At 44.7% G+C, this 25,007-nt stretch overlaps 1 protein-coding gene across 4 annotated transcripts in view; it reads left to right on the plus strand.

Moving 5' to 3' along the window:
• Nucleotides 1-25,007, plus strand: part of Cdkal1 (CDKAL1 threonylcarbamoyladenosine tRNA methylthiotransferase) — a 594,700-nt gene that overhangs the window by 516,640 nt on the left and 53,053 nt on the right. The gene's annotated exons all lie outside the window — the stretch shown is intronic.

Here is a 25,007-nt window from a genome sequence, read left to right on the forward strand (position 1 = left end):
TGGTCCCGGCTGACCTAGTGACTGAACCAAGGAGGAGAGCAGGGCAGCTGCAGGCCCAGGTGCAGAGAGAGCCCACCGCGTCCGGCATCGCCCAGAAGCAGGATATTGCAGGTCGAGCGCTGCGAGGCCGAGCTGCACAAGCCGGGGTGGTGGGAGGCGGGTTTTGAACTTGACTGCAGGTCAGGGGAGACCATTAACCAGTTTCAGGTTGTGAGATTTGAACTGTGGGAAGGAAATCCTGTTGTCTATTTTAAGGCTTAATTAAAGGGAGAGGGAGAGATTGAGGGTAGCACCAAGTGGATCACATCTAACATGCTGGGCATGAATCGGCGTAGACCTAGCCGGTGGCCGTGTGCACGGTGGCCGTGTGCACCCGGTGTGTGGAAGGCCGACTCTTTGAGCTCCTCCTTTATGGGCCAGGTCCGTTGGTCCACTGGACATCAGCCAAAGCAGACCTTGTCATCTGACACTGAACTATTGAAAACTGTTAGGTGGAAAAACCAAGGAGAGTGTTGACAGGGAAAGGTGGACCTCCAATGAAGTGTTTGAACGTGGGCTTTGGTGGAGGAGCAGCTGCTACGTCCACCACAGCACGCCGTCTGTCCCAGTGCTGCTCCTGTTCGCGCCCACATCACTGCCCGCGGACTCCAGGACAGGTGTGAAGACGGAAGGGAATCGCCCTTGGAGACATTGGAGACGAAAGCCCCAAGGGACGCCTGCTTCCACCACTTCCCAGCCGGCTCCCCCCCACCTGTCGGGAGCCCCAGGAGCTCCGTTTCCTGTCTGTGTCCTGAGATGGTGGTGCTACCGAGGGCTGTCCCGGAGAGCAGAGATGATGTGGGTGAAACCCTGTGAGATCAGAAAAGCATGACAGGCCCCGCGGCTCGCTGAGCCCAACGTGGAATGTGGACTGTGATCAGCTTTTGTCCCTTCTCAGGTTTTATGAATTTAGGTTTCAGTGGAGTTTTAGAGCCACGCAGGGAGGAGTTTGAGTAATGATTCTGCTAGATTTTGATTTTCCAAAATACTCTGCCCGGTGCACTGTCGAAGCTGACAGTCGATTGACTTAACCACTTCTGATGAATGTGCCACTAAAAGTAATCATGATTGAACTTGGGAGGACTGTTCTATAAGCACCAGCAAACATTTAATTAGCTTAGAATGAAAATGGCAACCAAGGTAGAACAGACATGAGGATTGTAGCAAAAATCAGCTACCCAATATCGCTTACCCTGCATAACCAGTTATTTAATGATTTTAGGCCTCACTGTGACCAAGAGCACACACTCTTCTCACATCAAATTTATGGCAAGTGCAAGGGTTTCCATATTCTGTCCTTGACTTTCCCTTGACATGAGACTGTCCATTCAGAGACAACTTGTAAGCCTGTAAATTGATTAAGTGACCAAAATTCTAGGTGTATTATTAATGGATGGCCAGGTGACAGTGTCCTGTCTAACACACTCTTCGTACCAATGAAATAAGTCAGGACTGTCATCAATTCATTTCATTGAATAAAATCTATTTTCTAAGTGGTTTCATGAGCCATACAGAGGCTCGGGGACCTACGAGCTGACGTCAGAATACATGGTTGAGCTTCTCAGGCATTTTATTCTACAGAAGCCCCTGAAACTGTCGTGTGCTGATAAAGAAACTCCCGCTGCGCCCACCCAGGAGGGTCTGCTGGGTTACAAATGCTTTGTGGCTGGCCGACATTGCATTCTCATTTTTCAGCAAACCTGAGGAATGGTGAGGTGGTAATTCCAGGCTGCATTTGGACATCTTGCGTGTCACCAAAGGTTGCAGCCAATTCCAGAGAACCGGCTGGTGGCTTGAGCATCGTCAGGTCGAGATCAACGCGATCCAGCAGCCTTGGTGTAGCACCATGCACCAGCCTCTTCTGGCTCAGGAGCACCACGCCCCACACAGGTGACACCACGTGGCAGTTGCTTCCACAGCATTGCTCACCAAGGGCCCCAAAATGAAATCAAGAGGGGGTCATCCTCAGGGTCCTAAATCTCAGCCAGGCTGGAAAGACCGCTCATTTGGGCGGATGCTATACAGACAGCACTGGAGGTTGCAGACAGATTCATTTCAATTCACTACTGGGAAGAATTCTTAATACTTAACCGACCTCATTACACATGAGCAAAAAAAATTTATGTGTGATTGCTTATTTCTTTGGACTCAGAGCTATTGTCTTACAAACCAGAAAGTAATACACCTCAGTTGGGAAAAGTCAGAAGGGATAATCCGAAAATAAAAAGTGTACCATCTGTTTCTAAGGGCTGAAGGGAATATTTAAAAATCAGGGTAGTTTCAGAGAGCTATGAAACAACTTCTGATGCACTGTGGTCCCCACAGCCCTGTAAATAGCAGGCTCTGAAGCAGTTTTCTTTTAGGTAATGTCTACCCACGAACCAACAGAGCTTCCGTGTTTCTTCATCTCTTTCTTTTGATTCCTCTCCATCTCAGTCTCTCCCTGTCTCATGGCCCCTCCTCTCTGCCTGTGGATAAGCACCCTCCCTCACCCAAACATGAATGTGAAGTGTGTTCTTTTCCACCCGAGACAAGCCTGCTTTATGGTGGACGCAAGACCAAGTTCCAGGCCACCCGAGAAGCAAGGAGGGAATTACGTACATCAGGAGAGCAGGACCCTGCAGGGGGGCTCTTACCAGGTGAAAGGAGCGCAGGCACAAGAGAAGTCAGGGAGGGAATCTTCAGGGCGGGCGCCAAGAAGGAACAGAAAGGACATGACCAAGTTCACCCGAGGTGGCAGAAGTGAGCAGAAGTTCCGAATGCTGGGCCCCACCAGGAATTTGTGTGACCTGACTCACGTGGCCCGTGGTGGCTTTGTCAGTTTAGTGACAGAAAAGCCGTCCACATCTGATGAGTCTGGACAAACTCATACCCAACAAACAGGGCGAGAGACAAAGCTGCAGTGAAGACGGGCTGCCGTGCAGGACACAGCCCATGGAGTGAGTGGACGCCTGTCTTCAGCATTGTCCCGTAAAATGACAGGCACATGCCCCAGTGGATGACCAGGTCTGTGCTGGGCTCCAAGGAAGACACACCCCGCCACGCCCAGGTGAGGGGGCAAAGTGACAAGTGGCTTTAGTGGTTAGCTTATCTCGCATACGGTATTCACAGAGGCCGCCAGGTCTCCTCCTTCCCAAGGTCTGGAGGAAGCATCTCGGCCATGGCGGGAGGACGGTGCTGATGGTGGGTTTCCTCTGTGTTTTGTCCTGTTGGTTTTGTTTTGGCAGCACTGGAGGGTGAACCAGGGGCCCTTGTGCGTGCCGGTCAAGATCTACCGCCAAGCCACGCTCCTGCCTGTCTTCTTGAGTTTTTGTTTTGAGGGAGGTGTCACTAACTTGCCCAGGCTATCTTCCAACTTGCCACCCTCCTGCCTCAGCCTCCTCGGTAGCTAGGATTATAGGCCGTACCACCTGACCTGGCCCCCTTGCTCTGTTTGAACAGGACATCGGTGATGGTTTAGGAGAGTGCTTTTGACGTTTCCTCTCTGTATTCTCATAGGTTTATCATTAGGCATTTTCATAGCAGAATTCTAGGTTCAACCCTTCAAGAAGCACAACTCTTGTCAAGAAAAACGGACATGCATTAGAACCCACTTCTGAGAAAAGAAAGCTGAATCCGCACTCGGTTCTATCTAGTGCCCAAGCACTTATCAGTCACCCACTGCACACTGGGTAGAGAGCTGTCCTGGGGAGTGGAGCAGGGCACTGAGGTGTGCAAATGGCTTTCGTTCTCCTCCATAGTCTGAGTCCAGAGAAGCACACAGACAATTACAGCAAACCCTACAGAGTTCACTGAAAGAAACAGTAAGACAATTGAATGTGTGCCGGCTACGAAATCCCTGGAAAAGTAAGACTGCCAGAAAGGGACAATTTAAACACACGCATGCAACGGAAAAGACCTCATCCCCAGAAGAAAGTGAGCAAATGTGCCAGGAAACAAATCTAACAGGAGAGAGAAATGTCCAAGACCTTTGTGATGAAAACTGATACTTTCCTGAAGATTACAGAAGACATACTTAAACAAGAAAACCTAGTATGCTCTTGGGTAGGACAGTGTAGTATTCTCATCAGCTCTCCCCACCCTTATGCTACAGAGCCAGTATAATCTTTTTTAATTGATATATTATTTATACAGAATGGTGAGTTTTATTGTGGTTTATTCATATTTGGTATAATCTTAATCAAAAGCCCAACAGGGTTTTTGATAAATTTTTGCACAAAAATACTAAAATCGTCTACATAATGAATGATATGCTAACAAAGTTAAAAGATAAGCAGTAAGCCAGGGAAAATATTTGTAATAATTATAATCCAGTAATTGAGGTACAACAGAAGAAAGAGCAAAGATATACAATAAATTTATGAAAGGTGTTTCCTCTCACTGGCAATTAGGAAAATGAAAATTACAACAAAAATATTTGTTCATCTTTTATGTTGGCAAGAGTTGTTTTTTTCTTAATTGCTAGTGTACAGTGTTGTTGGCTGTAGGGAGAAAAGCTCTCATCAGCGATGTGAGAAAGTACAAATTGATAAAGCCATTTTAGGAGGCAATTTAACTGTGCATGTGAAAATCATAAGCATAAATATTCTTCCTTCAACCTAGTAATTCCACTTCTAGAGAAAGGCTCACCCGTGTATCCAAAGAGACGCGTGTGACCGTTGGTAACAGCCAGAACTTGGAACCCGGCCAGGTGTCTATTAATAGGAAAGTGGTTAAATGAATCGTGGTGTCTTCATCATGCGGCTTCCCGGGCGCTCAGCTGAGGATGGAGCAGGGCTTCGTGCAGCATCGTGAGGTGCTGGGCTTTCTCCTGAAGGGGGGCCCCTGCAGAGTTTCAAGTGGAGCCTCGACATGACCAGACTTGAGTTTTCAAAAATCTCTTTCTGGATGGATTATGGAAAATGGATCAGAGAGACATAAAATAGAGTCAAGAATCCCATTAGGAGGCTGTTGATCCAGTTGAGCATCGGTGACACTCCGTGACATGGAGGAGCTGAACTGCTCTTACCCAGCCCAACCGCCGTGACTTAGATGTGGCAGTGCGTTTGGTATTCTCTTTTGACGTGTTCTGGGCAGCTCCTCCATCGTCTCTTTGATCCCTTTGTGACTTTTTAAAGGTGTCATTGACTTCTATCTACTGCAGCTGTGACTGTTTCATATTGGTTTAGCAAAGGTCTTCTATTAAGATAGGAATGGCTGTAGCTCCATGGCCAATCACCTGTAGTAATCAGCCCCAGGATTAGGTCAGGATTTGGGTGTGACTCTGTAACTACATTTTGGCTCTAAAATTAAAGCAGCAGCACAACTTGATGGCTTAGAGCTTAGACTTGGAGCCAGACTGTCCCACCTGAAAGCTAGCTGTGCAACCCATAACTTAGTCCTTCAGGATCTCCAAGCACTCATCCAGAGACTCACACTGCATGAGGGGGTTCCAAGCATTCCTATTGCAAATGCCAGTACAGTGCTTACTATTGTTATGTGTTAAATGAGAAGACAAAATGGAAATCCTTTCCTGGCATATATCTTTAGATGAACAGGAGTTAAGTATGTCACTTAAAACTATATGATGAGGGGACCCATTAAAGGTTTGGCTTTGGCTTTGGTTTGCATGTACCCAAATAGAGCATGTAAGTAAAGAACAGTTTTCTCTGCATTAATCGGTTTAAAACCTGGATTGTTTGAACGTTTATGGGGATTACCTTGGTGGTACAGCAATGAGGCCAAGCAGCGAGGTCCAGAGAGGTGGCCAGGATGATATTTAAGAGATGTGCTGTTACCACAGACAGGGCTGCTAACTCAGCGGCTCGTCTGCTCAGTGCCGAGTCTGAATCAGCTTGGTCTCTTTTCCAAATTGTAGTCTAAATAAAGCAGACAGAAATATGACTTTGAATTCATTTGTGCAGAAGCTGCCTGCCTATAAAGGGTGATGGGTGTGCTCTGGAGCAGCGCCCGCAGAGGGTCTTCCTGCCACTGCAGTGCGCAGAGGACATCACAGATGAAAGTCGGTCTCTGAAAAGCAAACCTCAGAGAAGGGTGATTGGAGAACTCCCCAGCTTTGGTGTTCACTTGAGTTATCTGCATAAGCAAGGCTCCTTCTCCTTAAATTAGAATCAGACTGAAATACGATTTTAGACTTGGGGGTATTCTCAGTTCATATAAGCAGACTTGAGCAGAATGCAAATCTCTAAAATTCTACATTGTGTTTCAGGCCAGGTCTCTTCCCTTCTGCTTAGAGGTTTCCCCTCCACTTTGATGTATCACCTTATTTCCATTTTTATGACATTCAGTTTTTATGTGTCATGGTAATGATTGTTTTCATAAATTGACCAACACCCCCCCCAACCCTGCACACACACTTTATTTTGCAGAGCTTATATCTGTTATCAGATACAGGAAGAGAGAGTTCTGGGTTGTAATGGTTATAAATTGCTCCTAGGTTTGATTTCACTGCTGAATTCTGTTTAGAAGTTTCAATTCATGAGATGTCTTTTCTACTCTCCTTTCATTAACTGCTAAAACTGAACACATGAGGAAAGTGGGCGTTTTGAACACAGCCGAGCTCTTGATTTATAAAACGAGATGCTTGATTTGAAGAGTGAGATACAGCCTTCGGCCTGGCTGGACGTTATTTCAGGTTTTCAACGAGTCTGTTTTTTCCTCTTCAGTAGCTCCGTTGTTAGACAGTATCTCAGAACCATTCCATCTCCTGAAACATTGGTTCCATATGGAAACCCAAGAATCCTCATTAACTGGTACACTCGATGATTTTCCAAAAATTGATGAGGGAAACACGTGCTATAAATAGGATACTTTTGATAAAAATTTCCCCATAGCCTACCACCTACCCAGAACGTTGAATAGACCAACTCTGAAATGAGACTTTGAAGGGCCTCCTCCAGCCTTTTAGTTGATAACGCCAGCCCTTCCCAGGTCACAGCTGCAGAACTGAGCAGCTCGCCTCAAGTCTGAGTCTCACTTCCATCGAACCTCATCACCCGGTGGTGATTCTCCAGTCAACTGCTGAGGAAACGGGACTTAAAGTAGAATTCCAGCCAGTGGTGTCAGCAGAGGGCAGAGGAGAGGGGGAGAGTACAGGACCAGCACACAGTATCCAAGGGAAGGACAGTCTCCCGGGGAAACGCAGGATGACAGAGCCTGCCTTTCTCATCCTCGTTCTGAAGTGACTGGAGTTACGTACTTGAGGATCTTTTATAATTTACTTCTTGCACAGTGACTGTGGTTTCTTGGTTATTCCTCCGCCACTTATGTTGTAACTCCAGGGACAGTGGACACAGTATGCCTGTGCTGTGAGCACGGTGTGTTCTGTGTAATTCTAAACCCAAGAGGCTGCCATATTTATTTGAAACATGGAAACATTTATTTGAAACAATTTTTAAAAATTGTTTTTAACTCAATTTTGTATATAAGGCCTTCTATTTGGATAAAAGGAGGTGGTCATGTTGCAAAAGGAATTAGTCTGATTGAAACTGATAAGCAAAACAATGTTTCCACACAACAACTTACTTGAGCCCTCACTGGACCTTTGGAGGCATAAGGTGACGGGGTACCCCAACAACCTGCTTTGCCGTAGCATCTGTCAGTGTCTTAAGGGGCGGCGCCTGTCCTCTCTTGTCCAGAGACCTGGTTATGCGTGGATCTCGGGAAGCTCCAGGAGGGAGTGCAGCAGGCCCAGAGCCACTCCAGGCCCACAGGGCCGGCGCTCCTCTGCACACTGAGGAAGCCCACCAGCAGAGCAAGCAGGCGCTGGGGACGGTGGCTCCAGCCTGCCAGTGTTTCTCCTACTTCTGAACCAGACAACAACATTTCTACAGTGAAATCTGACGGTGCTCCCAGTAGCTGCTGTAAACTCACCCAGAGGGCAGGGGCTCTTCCCTGCTGCAGGGCACCCTGGTCTTCTCTCACGACTTCAAGGGGAGAGGAGGCCAGGACAGCTCTGCTAAGAAAGTAGGATGGGAGGTGCCTGCCCAGGCTGGGGCAGGGGACAGCGGAATAGGCTTGTAGAACAGATTGCCCTGACCCGCCCCATTGTCGTTACAGGGCTGGCAGATACAGGGGTTTCCTTCCATGCCGCAGTCCGGCTGCAGCAAAATAACCAGGGGGTGACGAGCAACTTGTGTAGATTGACACAGCAGGAGTGGGAGCCGTTTATTGTAGGACAGGAGGGGTATAGATACATTCCACACAGCTTATCTAATTAACATAAACTCGATACAGCAGCCAACCAATAAGAAATCTCCACGCTTAATGGCTCGCTGGCCATTTACTTCACAAACCACTCCCTCTGCAAAATGCCAGGCACCATCCAGACTTGTTTACAGACTCTAACAATTGCCAGGCGCCATCCTGACTTGTTTACAGGCTCTAACACTTCCTTGATCAGGCTAGGCCCTTTAACCTCGGGAGACAAGGCCAGGCTCCGAACCTGAGGTGTCTAGTGAGAGCAAGTGGAAGCATTCCCCAGAGGCTCTCGTAGGTTTTCAAGGTGCTGGTTTTAATAATTTAATAAAGTCAGGGGTTTTTCTTTGCTTACTGCCTAGTAGCTTTCTGGCAATTATAAAGGACTTGGAAAGATGGTCATGTGTCACCTAGCATGTGTCCACCACATCGTCAGGCAGTTTTGTCTGCATCAGAAGGTGAGCTTATACAACCAAGAGGGCTCCGGTGGCTAGGACCAGTGGCACATGCGTGGTCCACTGTTGGCTGAAGTGTGGCTATGCAGCACATGACTAGTTGTTTCTTATAACATACATTTGTAATTTTAGATCAGAAATACAATTTTAGGGACTGAATATTTTAAGCTGTCAGCTGTTACCTGCATTAAACCGTCTTTCGTCCGCTACACAAGTCAGTCTCTGTCCATGCACACTCCAAAGTAATCCAAGACTAGCACCTGGACTTTTAGAATGTTTTAAAAACATGGAAATCACCCACCTTTGCGGTCATAAACTGTGTGGCTTTAGCAAAGACCCCTGTGGGCCTTGGTTTCCTTGAGTGTCGAGTGAAGATAACACAGTACTTGCCCTGTGGGGCCCTTGGTAGTGCCACGAGGCGGGCCCCATAAGCACAGGACAGAGGTGCTGCTGGTGGTGCCCGGGCTCCTGGTCATGGTGGTTCAGAGGAGGAGAATTAAACTTTTCCACTCGAGGCTTCAAGTTTCTCATCAGTCCTTCCAACCCTCCGCCTTCGTGTGAGTGAGTGTGCAACACTTGAAGCACCTTTTGCCAGTCCTTGTGAGGCCTGGAACACACCCTGGGCCAGGGAGTCAGGGGTCTCACCTGCTGGTGTTTTTCAGAAGCCAGCCAACCCGAGATGGGTTGTCTGCTCCTCAATACAGTTATCTGGTCTTTCTCTGAGTTCTAGAAAGCCTCAGGAGCACTGTCTAAGCAATCAGATGAGCTGTTCAGGAAGCTAGTTTCCTATTTTGTATTTAAAGACTTCTTCCCAGGTCTTTTTTGACTAGGGAGGTATGAGTGACCCTTCTGGCTACCCATGTTGCTTCATTAATTTTTATTCATCTTGTATGTCCCCTCGCTCCCCACAAAAAAAGAGGGAACAGTTGCATCTTTTAGAGAATTGTGGTTTTGTCTGCAGAGTGTTCCTGATGAGCAAGGACCATTTCTGTCTGATTTCCATTTTCCCCAGTTCTCCCAACCTGACAGGAGAAAGCCCCTGTATCTACATCTTGCCGAAGTTAATTTAGAGAGCACTGTGGTTAGAATGTGTCCCCCAAAGCTCTTGTTTGGAGAAACAAGAAACTTGAAACTTGACCACCAATGTGGGAGTCTCAGGCGGTGGGGGCTCAGCCCCATGAGTGGGTGGGTGAGTGCTGTCACTGCAGGCGGGTTCCCATGGGCAGGATGTGCACAGGTCCCTTGCACACTTGGCCTCTCCCGGCCATCCTACCTTCCACCACATTATGGCACGGCAGGAAGGCCCTCGTCGTGCCGCACCTTAGACTTCCCAGTCCCTGAAACTGAGAGAGAGAAATGTCTCTTCTTTACAAATTACCTAGTCTCTGATATTCTGTGATAGCGTCACAAGAGAACTAAGTAACTGCAAATCTCCTATGTAGATTTCCTTAATTCACATTTTGACATTAACAGTTCTGTAGTTGATATGTTCTAACCTAATAAAAAGCAGAGAATTCTAGATGGCCCTTTTGAGACCATATTTTTTTTCTCTACTGATGAGTGAATGGTAATAATGGAAATTCCTTTCATTTTCCATCTTTTTCTACTTTATGGTATTGATAGAGGATATGTCATTAGTGGTTCTTAGAGTACCTTTTCTTTTCTCCTAAAGAGCTTGTTTTATGCTTTCTTGTGCAGCGAAGAGATGGGATGGTATCGTGTACTATGGAAAACACCACCTGGTAGCTCTGGCCAACTCACATAGTAGCATTGAGCAAGTTATTTCAATTTCTGTGCTGCATCTTTGAATCAGAAACTCACATGTAAAAAATGACAAATAAGGAATTACATGAAATAAGATTGGTAGAGCTGTTCTTTGTTGTGGTGGTAGCAGAGGATGAAATTCTTCTAAGGCCCTAGGAGTAAATTACAGAATTCAGTCCTTTGAGAAAAATGCCATTGATGATCAGATCCCAATTTAGAATTTTTTTTTTAAACTATCATTACTTGACAATAGAACTGCTACTCACCTGTTAATAGCAGTTCACTCACTCACTCAACAAATCTTCAAGAACCATTCATAGGCCAGGTGTTGTTTTAGAAATAGTGAGTAAAGAAGAGTCTCTACTCGTGGAACTGTGGATATTGGGAGCTTTCTTCCAGGTCATCTCTTTCCCTTAAAAAATGTCAAGGTAGCTCTGGGGCTGGGGCTCTGCAGTAGAGCGCTCGCCTAGCACGTGTGAGGCCCTGGGTTCGATCCTGAGTGCCACGTAAAAATACATAAACAAAATAAAGGTATTGTGTCCAACTACAACTAAAAAATAAATATTTTTGAAAATGTCAAGGTAATCGGTTTGCTCAAATTAAATAGGATTACTGCAGTAACTCCTAGCCCCCCATCCTACTCTTAAACTTTATGCTGTCCTACGTGCTGTTTAGTAACAGAAAATTGTTGATTGTTAGGATTCTCATATGATAATGAAGAGGTACTCATTTGCAAATAACTGTTTAATCTGTAATTAAAATCTGGCAGCTCTCTTAAAAATAAAGACAGTTAAAATGCATAGTCACTGGTCTGCTGTATTGAATATGCAATTGCAGAGCATTAGGAAAGGCATATCCTATTTATCACTTTTAATGAATCTTTCACCCTGGTCCCACTTTAAGCCCTTGATGGTATTCCTGTCATCCCATCCATATGCTTCTAAAAGCATTAACTGCTTCTGGCTCTGCACATGCCTTGGTATAAAATCAAAACTCTAGGTTTTGATCACATATAAGCAGGCTAAAAAAAAATCATTATCATTACCATATCCTCATTAAGAGGATGGGCCCCCTGACCATATCTCCATGTTTGCTTAGCAATCTGAAATTCATGTATGCAGAGGAAATTTTTCTTATCTTTTTGAAAGAAGAATGATAAATATTTATACAGCATACAGCCTTAACTCTTTCAGGCGGGCACAGGATCATGTTTTAGAAATGACAAGAAGCTGCTTGGGTTTTTCCCCACGGCACAATTCATCTTTCCATTAGCTCTGGAAAACTGAATTGCAGATTTATCAGTATTGGAAAATTTTCCTCTTTTTCTGCATTAAATGTTTTTTGTCTTATCCACCATCTTTTTGAGTTATGACTTTGAGATGGGAGCAAGAGGGTTCTGTCTGGTTGGGGGACTGGTCCCTCAGGAGGGAGGGAGGAATGCCCAGCTGTGCTCCTCGGGGCCAGAATTCTGTTCCTCCCACAGCCTTCTGCTTTGTTAGCATGTTGAACAATCATCTGGACTCTGAATAATTCCTATATATTCATACTACTTTGCTTTCTAAATTTACTCCTGCTCTGAAGCAACAAATGGAAAGAGCCAATTTTAGACTTAAAATTTTCTCTTGACTACTTAAGTAAAGATATCCAGGAGTACCATCAAAATCATGAATATATTTCAAAAAGAGATACCTCTTTTGGGGGAACTGTTGACTAAATCCTCAGTTTAGTCTACCACTGAGCTTTTTCCCCAGGCCTTTTCTTTAATTTTTTTTTTCTTTTTTTTTTTTTTTTTTTTTTTTTTTTTTTGGAGATAGTGTATCTCCAAGTTGCTAAGCCTGACCTTGAACTTGTGATACTCCTGACTCTACCTCCTGAGTCACTGGGATTTACAGGCATGCACCATCTAGTCTGGCTCACAGAGCTATCTTTTTATTGTAAATGGAAGATGCGTTGAAAGTTGGGCCTTAGTTGAATACAGACCTATCTCGCGTGGCATTGTTAATAGGTTCTTGGAGGCGGATTGCCTTTAAATGCAAGCATATATTCAAACCAATCATCAAATGCAAAATTGTTGGGTGTGCTGGAGCACCCCAACTAGCATTTAATGTACACTGATTAAACATACACGCACAGCACACAATCCTAGAGCGACCATGAGCCCTAAAATTCCTCCGATGCCATGCAACTTCTCTTAGCTGAAGAGCAGATGTTGTCATTGTCCAGAGGTTCTCTCCAGCCAATGGCTGGACATCAGGGAATGGTGGAGTCCACCTGAGGATGGACAGCAAGGCGGCCAGTCTCACTGATGTCCTCATGGATGTGGCAGGACAAGTGGTTTAAATATAGTTGCAAGTCGGTGGTGTATGGTGGTGAAGTGATGTAATTGCAACAGGGCATGTTCTTTGCGCATGTCCACAGAGCTGTGCTCCCTATGGATTGTAACCAGTCATTGTCAAGTGTGCCTATGGCTAATGCCCCTTACAGCTCCTTATCAATTGCAACCAGACATGACTAAGTATGCCTATGGCTGCTGTTCCTTATGGCCAGCAGCTTTGTGGTCCCAGCATGTCCCAGCATGTCTATGGCATGTGCTCCTTACAAGACCCCACCCCCACCCCACCTGGAGGCAGCAGGAAAGCTCTCGGATGCTTTTCCAGGAATTGTCTCCCTTTCTTCCCATCACCTGCTGTTGGGCTTGCTTTGCACTGTTTATCCTTTGGCCAAATTTTTGACCTCAAACTCTGTGGGCACCAGAAGGGAAAGGAAGGAGCTTTGGTGGGGAGGCTGACTGCCGCAGTCCAGCTGCAGCAAAATAACCAGGGGGTGGGGGGTGACGAGCAACTTGTGTACATTGATACAGCAGAATGGGAGCCGTTTATTGCAGGACAGGAGGGGTATAGATACATTCCACACAGCTTATCTTTATTAACATAAATTAGATACAGCAGTCAACCAATAAGGAATCTCCACACTTAATGGCTCGCTGGCGTTACTTCACAAACCACTCCCCCTGGAAAAATGCCAGGCGCCATCCTGACTTGTTTACAGACTCTAACAGCTGACTTCACACTCTCAGGCTGAGTGGCCCTTTCTGTGTCCACAGGAAGGGCTACTGCAGCAAAGCTAGGAATACTTCCCTTTTTCCAGCACGCACTGGGACACTTTGCTGTTCTCCTAGTTTAGAAACAGAATAGTTGACCCAGAAACAACTTTACAAGCTATTGATAGCCCACCTACCTTTCCCTCATTTTTTTTCAGGTAAAAAAACTGAGGACCAAAAGTGAAATAATTTGCTTGCAGTTAAAAAAGCTAGTGTGGTGGCAAAGGTAGAAGGGACCAGAGGTTCCCTGACTCCCTGTTTAGTCACCTTCAGGTTCTTGTCCATTGGCTCAGTTCTGCCTCAAAATAGAAGACAATCTTACTTACTTACCCCCTAGGACCATGGTTCATTTGAGAGATCTGGTCACTGATTGGGGACCAAACTACAAAATTGTGTGTCTAAGGCAGGAGGATCTCAAGTTCAAATACAACTTAATAAGGCTTACCTAAGCCACTTAGCGAGACACTGTCTCAAAATGCAAAATAAAAAGGGCTGGGGATGTGGCTCAGTGGTTAAGTACCCCTGGTACCCCCCCACCCTCAAAAAAATGCAATATAGAATTTATAATGTGTTCCATTTGCATGCTGCACTTTGACAAGACTTCAAGGCAAGAAGTAAATATATGTACATGTTTGTATGTATTTTTCCTGTCTAACAGGAAAAATTCAGTGGGGGAGAGAAGCAAAAATTCCACTTGGGGGTTGGAAGGCGGAAACCGACTCTTTGATGCTGAAAATTTCACCATGTAGAGAAGGGCATTCTGGGATTTCAGTGATATCCCAAGGTTTATTTTAGCTGTATGCTGTCACATGCAGAGTATCACAGCATGGAACCGCTCACCCCAGGTCCCCAGGCCATGGCTTTGAAAGTTCTCAAGGCCTCAGCTCCTGTGCTGCAGACATCTTTCCTGGTCTTGGAAACCCAGGCACACCGAACGGCTTCAGGAGATTTCCCACCACTCCTGTGACTTGGCTGGCTTTCTGCTATTTAGTCTGGGGAGGATTGCAGGGTTCCTGTCTAAGTCTGTGGTAAACAGCTCCTTCTAGAGAAGCTCACCGCCATGGCAGTGCTCTGGCGAAGGTAGGCAATGCAGCATTGTGTTTGGCTGGAGAGGCCATTAAAATATATCAAAGCATCTCTCCTACCAAATGCCCTTTGGAAGAGTGTCACTGATCAAAAACTACAGACCAGAATTGAAAATTTATTTAGATTAAATAACTGGTCCTGGGGCTGCAGTTGTAACTCAGTGGAAGGGCACTTGCCTGGTGTGTGTAAGGCACTGGGCTGATCCTCAGCACCACATAAAACAAATAAATAAAGGTATATTTTTTAAAATTAAAAAAACTGATCCTTTTTCGCCTTTCCCCACTCAGTATTCCTCCCAAAGTAGCTTGATATGAAAAACTACATTGAATTCCTTGAATTTCTTCATAATCTCCCTGAAAGAAAAAAAAAAAAATTCTTGGTATAGGTGTCATCTTTAATGCTTGATTTAACATATACAAAAGCTACCCATTTGCTTATCTGCTGCCTCCACTTCCTTGTGGTCATTTCATGTATTTTCTTACTTTTGTCATAAGAGGAAATAGGGAGGAGAGGTCTGAACCAAACTACCTCATTTATATCACACGGTGGGTGCGTGCATGTGTGTGTGTGTGTGTGTGTGTGTGTGTGTACACATGTACACTCGTGTGCACCCAGCTAATTACTGGTTGCACTAAAATTGGTAGAATTTCAGTTTAGTTTCATTGAGTCTAAGACGGGGAAGTAACATTAAAGAGAAAATCAAAATAGAAGTGAAACATAGATCAATCAGTGTTCTTTTAAATAAAGATATTTCAAGGGGGACTACTCCGGGGTTTTTTTGGGTGGCCGTTGACCTTTCTCCATATTATGTTCCTATAAAGAGCATAACAGGACTTGTATGTGCTTGAGGAAGCGACATTTTCGCAGCGGGAGAGGAATGGGAATAAAGCATGGAGATGCAGGTGCACCTAACACAAGCGGGCTCTTTGCCTGCAGCCTGAACGCCTGGCCAATAAAGCTGAAGCTCTGCAGTCAGCTCTCAGGGTCCCCGGAGCCCAGCCAAGAAAGGGGGGCTGGGAGGGAGCCCAGAGCACAATAGTCATTCAGTCTTCTTTAATGAGATGTATTGCCCTCTGCTGAAAGATGGTGGCCGTGTCCTTTGTTATGCTGATTAGACACCATTAGAGCTGGCCCTCTGTGACTTCTGCCTAACCCTTTCTGCTCCCTCCACTGCAGTCCCCAGTGGCAAATGGTTGAAAGATGGCGGGCTGTGCTGCACGTGTTACTTAGGGCTCACATCTCTGCTGAGCTCTTTGGTAATAGGGGGGATTCATAAAAAATTTACCTTACCAAAGGCAGTGTGTATTTTGGACATTTATTTTTGACTTTTTTGAAAATTTAATTTGAAATGATCAGTTTCTGCCTTTGAAGTCCAAACGCCAGCCATTGTCCCTTATATGGTTGCTTTTGCAGCCATACAAAATGGCAAGTGACAGATTGGAAGATTCAGATAGCCTCTCCTTGGCCGCCTGGATTTCCTCAAACGACCAGCAAGTAGACCTTGCCTTAAGATTTTAGGGCGACTGTACTCAGCCAGGAAAATGGAAGCAGAGGAAGTTAGCAGCCCCAAATCTATAATCTATTGACAAGTATATGTTCTCTCCTAAAATCAAAGAAAGCATTGCATTCACATGATTGCCACAATGATAGTTTGTTTCTGGTGAATTTTAAAATTTTTGTTTTTGAAAAGTGACCAAAAAAATCCTTTCTAAATAGCAAAATAAGGGATATCTGTTAAGTCCTTAAAAACAACAACATAATGGTTTAAGACAACCCTGGATAATAGAAATACAGTATGAATGACAGTTGTTATTTTAAATGATCTGGTAGCCACAGTTAAAAAAGAAAAGTTTAAAAGGTGGCATTTTAATAAGTTTTAATAATATATTTAATTGAGATCAATGTGGCAAGAGTATTCTTTCCAACATGTAAACAAAGTAAACATTAATGGATGTCTGACATTCTCTTGTTCTTGTTGAGTGTTGGAAACTGGTGTACACTTTACTTGCTGCTTAGCACATCTCAATCTGGATTTGCTACATTTCAAGTAGTTAATAGCTGTGTGTAGCCAGTGGCCACAGTGCTGGACTGAGCAGTTTCAGAGTAATTGAGCAATTTGCCCCTTGCTTAGTACACCTGTCAGGACAAGATCCATTTTTAATATTATGGATTAGGCACTGTGATCTGCGTGACCTTGACCAAGTCACATTCTCTAAGGAGCCTTAGCTTTCTCATCAGAATTTGAACTAATAATCTGTTAATTCTTCCCTCATCCACACCAACTCTGAATTAATGATTTAAAACATTCACTCAAAGTTTACGCAGCCTCTTATAATTTAGTACATGGAAGGAGCTGCCCCAGGCCACCAGGGGGGCTGGAAGTGTCCCTCTCCCCTCCCTCCCTCCCCCCCTCCCCCCCCCCTCCCCCCCTCCCTCTCTCTCCAGCCCTCCAGATGCCTGGATCTTTGTTTGAATGCTTCTGGGTCCTGTGCTGTGGACAGTGTGGTGGTGGCCAGGAGGTGCTGGGCTCTCTGCAGCCCCCTCGCAGTGCCCTGGGATAAGGCCTGAGCAAAGACTGCAAGTGTGACTGCAGGTGACCTGGCCTGCTCTCAAACTCAGCTTTGGCCTGTTTTCTTTCTTTTGTTTTCCTTTCTTTTTACTCCCACCCCACCCCCACCTTTGTTTTTGTCTCACATATTGTGTCACCAGTGAAGGGACTTCCAACAGGAGCTCTGACAGCAGTGTGTCCTCTTGTGCCGTGTGTGTGTGTGTGTGTGTGTGTGTGTGTGTGTGTGTGTGTGTGTGTGTGTGTGTGTCCGTCCGTCCGTCCGTGTCCCTTCTTCCTGGAAGCACAGCCCTCCTTCTTCAGACTTTTGCTCATTTGGGGAAAAGGGTATTTCTTTTTTCAGTGTTTATTTCTTTGCTAAGAGTGAGGTAGAACTTTTTCACATATGTATATAAATGATCTGGATTTTTATGTTTTAGGTTGCTTTTTCAGCATGTTCTGTTTTAAATTACTTCTCTATGGGGAGCATCCATTGTTTTCTTACTGTTTGGTAAGGCGTCTTTATATATGTAACATATACCTATCATATATTACCTATTATATATACTATATTTAATGTATAGTTATATATACGCACTATATACACACAATACATATACCTATATATTACATATGCCTATATAAATTATATAATATATACCTATTATATATTACCTCTTTATTTAGGTAACGTATAATACGTAAGTAATAGATAACATATTACATGCATTCTAGCTCATTATGTATATATAAAACTCATCGTTACTGCAAATAGGCTTTCCGTGACTTTCAAACTTTGTTTATTACAGTACTTGATATACAGCAGTCCTTCCTTATCCACAGGGGATACATTCCAAGGCCCCCAGTGGATGTCCAAAGCCAGAAATAGTACCAAATGCTGTTCTTATTTTTATTTTCCCTGTGCATGCCTATGATGAAGTTTTATTTATTAATTAGTCATAGTAAGAGAATAACAATAATAACTGATAGCAAAACTAAACAATTATAACAATATAGTAGAGTTAAAAACTTTGTGATGAGGCCTCACCATCTCTCTCAATCCCTCATTCCACTGAACCTGGGAACAGGTAGCACATACGTGTGTACACTCCGGACAAAGAGCCGTCCATGTCCTGGGTGGGGTAGAGTGGCTAACACAGATTTCGTCATGCTACTCAGAACAGCACACAACTGAAAACTGTTTATTTCTGTGTAAAATAAGCACAGAAAACTGTGTATTTCAAACAACAGAAATGGTGTATTTCTGGAATTTTCCATTTAACATGTTTAGGTTGTAGTTGACCAAAAATAACAGAAACTGCTGAACGTGAACCCACAGATGAGGGGGGATCACTGCAAACTATTTTTTCAACAGTATTTTAAAGTTTCTCATTTTATGGCAACATAAAATTTATGGTTAAAAAATGAGTATTTGGCAGTTTCTTCTCTTTTTTTCTTTTTTTCTTTTTTTTTTTTTTGAGGTATAATTGACAAAATTGTACTTGAGTCATACAGCACACTCTTGTGCCTTTAGTGAGAAGCCCACCAAAGCAGATTGGTCCAGGCTTGCCCACGGCGGAAGACCAGGAGGGGGAAGTGTGAACAGAGTGCGCCCACATTTTAGGAGGAGCTTTCAGTCAGAAAGGGCTCCACACACACATCTCACGAGGGCCCGCGTGGTCTCATCAGTAAGAACTCACAGGATGATTTTGCTGTCACTGTGTGGCCACAGGACCTGGCTCCAGTGTGAGCACCTTCCCGTACTCCTGACAGTGTGGGGAAGAGGAGATGCAGGTGCTTGTGCTGGGTCTTGGCAAGGAGAGGGGAGGTCTCATGTTATGTTCTTACCACCATTTGAAACTTCCACAAAAGCATGGTAGGTAATGCCTTAGAATGTTCTAGAATCTCCAATGTGCCAGCATTGGTTAAAACTTGGCAGTGTTTCCAGCTGGAGGTACAGCCAGCACTCAGTGTAGGTCTTTGAGGCTGATCAGTCATCGCTTGTCACTTAAGTACGTGGCATTGTTATGAACTCTCCATCAGCAGGTGAAAACTGCTCTGTTATGAAGAACGAGATTTTTGCCTCCAACTAGGAGGAGATTCCCATGAGTTATCTTTCTCTCACTAGAGTGGGCACATGGCTAGAAGAAAACCAGCCAGCAATTGAAGAGAAAGCACAGGGTTCACAGAAGCCACAGCTTCTTAGATCAGTGTGATGCAGTTGAACTGCCTTGAATCTGGCCTTTGTGGCTTGCACCACTGGTTTGGAAGGAAAGACTCTTGAACAGTCAAACTGTTCTGTAGTTTGTTTATTTTCATGTGTGGGTTATTTCTGAAATGTGGGGAAGAATTAATAGAGCCACTAAGACACTCATGGCACCTAACCATTGAGCCTGTATTAAATATTTAAGCTGGACACGGTGGTTCATGCCTATAATCCCAGCAGCTTGAGAGGCTGAGACTGGAGGATGGCGAGTTCAATGTCAGCCTCAGCAAAAAGTGAGGCACTAAGCAACTCAGTGAGACCCTGTCTCTAAATAAAATATAAAATAGGATTGGAGCTGGGGTTCAGTGGTCGAGTGCCCCTAAGTTCAATCCCCTGGTACCCCAAATAAATAAATAAATACTTAAAAACTTTAAATGGCATTGCTCTTATTACTGTTGAGTGTTTTTAACACAAAGAGGCCTGATGGGGTTTTGTTTTGTTTGTCACGCTGGAGATTGAACCCAGGCCTTGTGCATGCAAGGCAAGCACTCTACCAACTGAGCTATATCCCCAGCCCTAGGCCTGCTTCTTTAATTCCAGCATCTGCAGGGCCACAGAAACAGCCAGGAAAATGACAGGGTACCCTGGAGACCAGCATCGAATGCTCTGCCTGTTGTGAGTGATGAGTCAAAATGGAAAGGTTATCATTTTCATTTGCTGGGAAAGAACAAGACCAGACTTTCTCCTAGTGTAACCACAGCCGTTCGCTGGCCACGGCACACTGAGTAATTAGTCTAAAGGTGTGAGTGAGGCAGGCTCTTGTACAGACACTAGAAATATTATTTCAGAGTTTAAGGTCACAGCCTTGAGTTTAACATGTTCCAGGAAGCTTAGGGAAAAAAAAATAAAACTAATTTGATTGCAGCTAAAGGAAGACATTTGACATTTCCCAGAGTTACACAGAAAAGTTGTATTTTATTATCTACAATTAAAAAAATAGCTACAGAAGTAGCATATCAGAATACTTTGTAGAATAAACAGATAAAATTCAAATTTATTAGGACATGATATAAATGACCATAAGAACTTTTGATGTATGGTTTTAATCTCCTTTTTTTGCCTTAGGAAAATAATGGATAGGAAAAGTCATTATTAGAAACTTTCCAAGGCAAGCAAAATAATTTCTTTACTACCTTATAACTATTTTCAAGAAAGAAATGTTTATCTTTCATGATCCTCAAATACATATAATCTGACCTTTGTAATTTTTTTGTTACTATTGTCAAATTGAAATATTGAAATTTTTCTCAGTATTTGAAAATAGAAATTGAATTGACATTATGTTCTAAAACCATATCTCAGGTTTTCCAAATATAAAACAAAGGTGAGAAGGTAGAAAAAAAGTAAACTTTATGCAAAGTTGATGCTTAAAGCCATATATAATTTTAAAAGAAACCTTTTGCTTTTTCTAGTATAGAGTGCTTATGCAAGTAACATTTCCTACTGAGTTGATGGTATTAGCCCAAATGCTCTTATGTTTTGGTTTAATTTTGGGCAGCATCTGCCTTTCTTCAGACCATTCTTTCCGGTGCCTCTCTTTAAATCCTTATATAGCCTTTTGGATTTTGTTGGTTTCAGGACAAATGGGGACATAGAGTGTACTTGAATGCGCATTCATTCAGCAACCGAATTCTATTGGAAACCACTGCTTTTTTAATGCAAGTGTGTGTTTTATGCATATTCTTTGGCCATATGGTTAGAACTGATGTTTCTTGCAACTTCAGGCACTTGGGAAATTTTAAGCAGAGATGTGACACAAATGACACAGCTAGCCAATTATGTAAGATGGTGGAAAATCCACCCAGAGATTGAATTTTAAAAACTTTGCTTTTTGTTTGTCACAGCTGTTTCCCTACTTAGGGAAAAGTCACATGCTGCAGAATTAGATCGGTGATGTTGTAAGTCTTCTACAGCCAGCCCTGAGGCCGGAGGCAGTTAGTGGCAGAATGGTTCCGAGACTTGCTTTCCTCTTCTCTGGGCTGAGCACATCACCTGTCTTGAGGACCTTGCTTCCTTCTGAAACAGATCGCCAAGCCCCCTCCAAGTTCTTAGTCTTGGGCTGTCCAGGGGAGACTGCCTTTGTATTGTGCCTCCGGGGTTTAGAGAGAAGCACGGTGCTTTTCTGGAATCTTCTCACCCAGGCCTAGCCCCGGGACCACACTCACTCTTCCTGCAGCAGCTCCAGGAGCTCCCCAGTCACGCACAGTCTCTCTCCAGTGAGACCATTTCATCACCTGTGAATGCAGAGGTGGTTTTACAAGACTATAATTCAGATTTTTAATACAATGGCTTTTTAAAGTAAGGTAAAGCTGTACTAAGTGGAGATCTGGGCATCTGTACCTCTCACCTGTGGAGCTCGTCCCTTTCTTTAATTAGCTCTGTGGACTTCTGAAAGTGCCTCCAGTCTTGTTCCACTTTAACAAGCTAGGTAGACCCTGGAATTACTCATCAGCTGTCAGTGGAGAAAGTGATTTTTCCTAGGAAGTCCTCTGACAGATGTGCGGGAGCTGGGCTTTGTGAAGGGAACCGTTCCCCGCAGGAATAGTCCAGTGGGGTCAAGTCCCCAGGGAAAGCTCTCCAGCGTTGACACTTTACAAAACATTAAATAAGCATTTTGTTTGAGCAACTAGGAATATTGCTCACTTAAGAAAGCAAACAAGAAGTAAGAGAGGCATCTTTCCTAGGATTGTAGAAAAGTCTTGGCTGACTTTGTAAGTGTTCTTTGGTGGGTGTTAAAACTCAAGTTGCTGGTTTAAGAGCAATAAGAAGAAGCCGTGAGGAGAGAGCTCCTTCCTCCACCCGAGTCCCTGAACCCTGGGGCCTGACAAGACTTCAGCCCTTGTGTGGCCATCTCCCTCCTCTTCAGTTCCGCCCTGCTCCCCAGCTTTCAGGTGAGGGAAGCGAAGGCCCAGGCACAGACAGACCCTGGTCTCCCCCCCCTCCCTCCCGTCCAGTCTGGACACGCGGCACTCGGGGCTTTGGAAGCCCTCTTCAGTGTCCTCTCCTGGGCCCTGCTGGAGCCACTGCTCCTGCTCCTGAGCGAGCGCCTTCCTGACTGTGAACGTGGGCCACCTAAGCTGCCCTGCAGAGCATTCGGTGGCCCTGCAGTTCCCGTGCCAGCTTTGTGGCCCTGCTGGACAGTTACATGGCGTTGCCAACCATGAATTTTATGAAAACCACGATTCTCAGCCTCTTGCGTATTTGTAGGATCTTGTTTGGCCATTTTCAAGGTGATGCACCCTTCATCCCTGTGGATGGCTCTGCCTGGGTACCACGATCCCCCCATGGTGGTGAGGTGGCCAGGGATGCTGCTCAGCAGATGTCATGTGAGTGCACATGTGGCACAATGCTGATGAGGCCCGTGTCCTCTCATCTTTCTCTATAAAAGGAGCTTTGCCCCTTCCAGGAATTATCCCTGTCATAAGCATAATAGGAGGCTGGGTGGTGAGGTCCTGGTGGCCTCTGGAGAGTTGGCTCAGCCATTGGCTCCAGATGCCCTGCTTTTTTCTCTGGGGTTGGGGACTTGCTCATGGTAATAGAAGACTCCTAGGACACTGGGGCTCATGACGGTAATCTCGTTGTCTGAGGCTCTTGAACCACACTGTTATCCTGTGGGCCCGGGAGACAGCAGTTGGAAGTGCAGGGAAGTGCTTTATTTGGAAGAGGGATCGAGGCTTGTGCACGTTTGCCATCCCATAGGCCCCTTCCCCATCACCCAGGCCAAGTTGCCTCTTCCAAAGTTTTATCTGAACCACCCCCTTCATAATTCTTGTTGCTCTTAAGATTTGTTGAAATACTTGATTCTCTTAAAGGTTGTATTTGATATTCACTCCAACACAACTTCACTCATAAAAAAATATGCAGGAGATTCTTTATTGTTTGGTTTTGTTTTTTAGTGTATTTTAGGGCAACAGGGATGGGTTGCAGGAGCTTTTGGTCAAAGCCCTAGCCTCCTGTGCCCCTTGGGCTTTCTGCCCCAGCCCCCTCCTCCACACCCTGGGGAACTGGAAGGGCCTCAGCAGGGAGGCCAGGTCCATGGCTGAGGGCAGTGGCTGGAAAAGAGTCCTCCCTCACTATCAGTCACTGCACACAGGTCCCCGAGCCCTCTGGCAAACAGTATCAGATAGTCACCTACAAATAGTTCCCTGCCCGTGGAAAGCCCAGGCCTCTGTCTGTGTGTGTGCCCCTGTCGTTCTTATCTCCAGATGAAATGGAACAGCCCAAAAATGTGGCCGCAGCTGTCCACATGCTCTCTAGTGAGAGCAGAGAAGCAGTGTGTGTGTGCAGGGCTCTCTATTCTCACATTGTTGTTAATTTCCTGAAAACCTCATGCTAGATGAGGCTTAATTGCACATTTCCTTAAGAATCATCAACAGACACTCATCCTGAGTCACAAGCAACTCACCCTGGGAAATGTGCAAACATCCCAGGTTTCCTTCTAGAAGAATAATACACTTCAGCAAAACCCCATAGTCACCCGTCTTTTTTGACATGCAGAGCCATGAAAGCTCTGGAACTTTCTTCTTGGGCTACCCGATTTTCTGAAGGAGATAAATGTTACAGTTTGGTTTAAAGTCTTGATAAGTATCCTCTCAGAAACGGTGTGGCCTTTGCTATGAGGACTCCATTCTGGAGGAGTGCAAGCTGGGAGTGCTCTGTGGCATGTTGGGACACTGGCACTGTGCAGTGGCGAGGGGAGCTGGACTTTCTTCATTGTTCCTCCGTAGTGCAGCTGTGTTTGTGTTTCCTAGATGATAACTGCCTGTGTGTGGTGACAAGTCCCTGCAGATGGGGGTAGGAATTTCTCTTTAAAAACCATCTTACCGGTGTGTATCAGTTTGGGAGGGTCTGTTTATCAAGTAGCAACAGCAGAAATAAATCCAGGCACCATGGTTGAATACAGATGGTTTGCTAGAGCAGACATTTGACCATCTTGGGGTGGGGGGGGAAGCCATTGTCACTTGAAATGCTGTGTCTCACAGTGGAACACACTTGGGAATGGTAGACTTTTTTTCTTTTTTCTTTTTCTTGGATAGTTACATTACTCTACCATTGTTTTGGCTGATTTGACTTCTCGGTTTATTAAAAATGTATGCTTAGGTTGTAAATGTAGTCCCATATATTTGCTCCCTCTCAAAAACAAAAATAAACACAAGGTCTGGGCTGCAACAGAGACAGTTGCCTGTGGCAGAGAAAAATGTATATAATAAGTAAATACCTGGGCATCACGTGAGCCGTTGAGTTGGACACAAAGACCCAGAGACTAGCTTGGGAGGCACTTCCTTTAGTGATCCATCCCTCATAACTCAAATTAATGTTTATTACTACCCTTTCCTAGCGCCAAAATATTTTCATGAATTTGGATTAGAAGCAGCTAGTTCTGGCTTGTTCTGTGACTTTATTTCAAGAAGCAAAGTGATATCTAGAAGACTCTGTATGTCTTAGAAGCTTTAATTATCCTATGCCGAAGGAAGAAATACAGTCAAGTTCTTTTTTGTAGCTATGTAAGAAAATAAGAGTTTATACTATGCTAATGTTAAATCACCACTCAGTTCA

The sequence above is a fragment of the Urocitellus parryii genome, chromosome 8 (genome assembly GCF_045843805.1).
Source record: "Urocitellus parryii isolate mUroPar1 chromosome 8, mUroPar1.hap1, whole genome shotgun sequence".
Lineage (NCBI taxonomy): Eukaryota > Metazoa > Chordata > Mammalia > Rodentia > Sciuridae > Urocitellus > Urocitellus parryii.